At 41.7% G+C, this 2761-nt stretch overlaps 1 pseudogene; it reads left to right on the plus strand.

Moving 5' to 3' along the window:
- Window positions 1-701: 701 nt before the first annotated feature.
- Window positions 702-1452, plus strand: LOC141516144 (ADP-ribose glycohydrolase MACROD1 pseudogene; annotated as a pseudogene).
- The last annotated feature ends 1309 nt before the right edge of the window (window positions 1453-2761 follow it).

A 2761-nucleotide genomic window follows, 5' to 3' on the forward strand; every position in this document is an offset into this window, starting at 1 on the left:
AATAGTATTTCATTACATTCCTATACCACAGCTTATTCATCCATTCCCCAATTGATGGTCATCCCCTCCATTTCCAATTCTTTGCCACTACAAAAAGAGCTTCTATGAATATTTTTATATGTTAGTTTTTTACCCTTTCTTGGGATACAAACCTAGTAGTGTTTTTACTGTATCGAAGGGTATGCACAGTTTTATTGCCTTTTGAGCATGATTCCAAATTGCTCCCCAGAAAGATTGGATCAGTTCACAACTTTACCTGCAATGTATTGTGGCCTAGTTTTCCCACATTCCCTCCAACACTGATCATTTTCCTTTTTTGGTCATCATGTTATCACAATGATCAAATCTGTCTTAAGAAAAGGAAAGGAATAGTTGAATGAATAGATAACTTTATTTCCTTCTTGGCAAAGATGGAATATTTTTGGGTGTGGAATATTATAATACCACGATACTAAGCTGGTATGTTGTTTATTTTTTTCAAAAGCTTTGCTTTCCTCTTTCTTTTTAAATTTTTTGTCATAAAAATGATTTAATTAAGAAAAGGGAGTGAGAAATTAGAAATTATGTTAATAAAAGCAGAGTATATCAATAAAAATTTTAAAATAAACAACAAAGAAGGTTTTTTAAAACAGCCTAAAAGTTTTTTTATAAAAAAGCTTTTGCGGTGGCCACTTCCCCCCCCCCCCACCCATGCCTGGGCCATGGTGGCCAAGGTGGACCTGCACACCTCCACCAACTGGAAGGAGGCCAAAGCAGGGCCTGAGTGACAAGCAGAGGGAGGAGCATTATTTCTGCCGAGACTATGTCAAACTGAAGAAAATCCCAACCTGGAAGGACATGGCCCCCAAAGGGGCTACCAGTAAGGAGGAAGAGCCCCAGTAAAGGAAGGACAAGACCCTGAATGAACAGATCTCCCTCTTTCGAGGAGACATCACCAGGCTGGGGGTGGATGCTATCATGAATGCTGCCAACAGTTCCCAGCTCGGCAGTGGCGGAGTAGATGGCTGCATCCATCGAGCCGCTGGCCACTTGCTGACCGAGGAGTGCCGCTCGCTCCACAGCTTTGAGACGGGCAAAGCCAAGATCACCGGAGGGTACCTCCTGCCGGCCAAGTATGTCATCCATACGGTGGGGACCATCGCCCAGGGTGACCCCAGCCCCAGCCAAGTCCAGGAGCTGCGCAACTGCTACCTTAACAGCCTGCCGCTGGCACTAGAGAACCGCCTTCCCTCAGGGACCTTTCCTCGCATCTCCACGGGGGTCTTTGGTTACAACGAGGCTGCGGCTGAGGTCGTCCTGGCCACCCTCTGAGAGTGGCTGGAAGAGTGCAAGGACAAGGTGGACCGCCTGCTCATCTGTGTCTTCCTGGGGAAGGCTGAAGAGATCTACAGGGGACGCCCGCCTTACTTCTTCCCTGTGGACCCGCCCGACGCACCCCAGGCCCAACTCTGAGGATGACAGACTGTTGACCCGCCCAAGCCACCCTGATGCAGGACCCCCTTTCCCACGGCCCTCCCCAGGCTCGAGGGTCTCTCAACATTGTTCAATAAAGGGTTCTGCTAAAAAAAATTAAATTAAAAAAAGCTTTTTATACTTAAATGTATTACTCATATCCAGAGGGCAATACAAAGTGGTGTATTTTTAAAATGAATAGATTTCAAAGATAATAGCCTGAGGCAATTTTACATAAAAGAGACTAACTCGTGTTTTCTGCATTTCTTCTTTTTTGAAACATATTTCCTAAGGAGTATCTATGATTCAATAAAAATCTTTCTTGATGTTTCCAGCTTGTACAGTGATATGAAAGTTTTACTGCTCCTAGGGTACCAATAGAATTTCGTGTATACATTATTGTTTTGTGAATTTGGGTTTGTGATTTCAATGGTTGCTAGGCATGGTAGGTTTTCAAACTTTTTGATCTCAGGTCTTCTTTACTCTCTTAAAAATTATTGGCCTCCAAAGGATATGCAAAGGCAATTTACAGGTGAGGAAATCAAAGCAATACATAGTCATATGAAAAATTGTTCCAAATCATTATTTATTAGAGAAATGTAAATTAAAGTATCTCTGAGATATCATCTAACATCTCTCAGACTGGCCAATATGACCAGAAAGGACAATTATCAATGTTGGAAGGGATGTGAGAAATCTGGGACACTATTACATTGTTGGTGGAGGTATGAATTCATCCAACTTTTCTGGAGAACAGTTTAGAACTCTGCCTGAAAGGCAACAAAAATGTGCATACCCTTTGACCCAGCAATACCACTACTAGGTCTATACCCTGAAGAGATTATGAAAAAGGGTAAAAAGATCACTTGTACAAAAATATTTATAGCAACCCTGTTTGTGGTGGCAAAAAATTGGAAATTAAATGAATATCCATCAATTGGGGAATGGCTTAACAAACTGTGGTATACGTATGTCATGGAACACTATTGTTCTATTAGAAACCAGGAGGGATGGGATTTCAGGGAATCCTGGAGGGATTTGCATGAACTGATGCTGAGCAAGATGAACAGAACCAGAAAAACACTGTACACCCTAACAGCAACATGGGGGTGATGATCAAACTTGATGGACTTACTCATTCCATCAGTGCAGCAACCAGGGACAATTTTGGACTATATACAATGAAGAATACCATCTGTATCCAGAGAAAGAATTATGGACCCTGAACAAAGACCAAAGACTAGTCCTTCAAATTAGAAAAAAATGTTATATTATTATGTAATTTTACTATCTCATACTTTATTTTTCT

This window comes from Macrotis lagotis, chromosome 3 (assembly GCF_037893015.1).
Source record: "Macrotis lagotis isolate mMagLag1 chromosome 3, bilby.v1.9.chrom.fasta, whole genome shotgun sequence".
Taxonomy (NCBI): domain Eukaryota; kingdom Metazoa; phylum Chordata; class Mammalia; order Peramelemorphia; family Peramelidae; genus Macrotis; species Macrotis lagotis.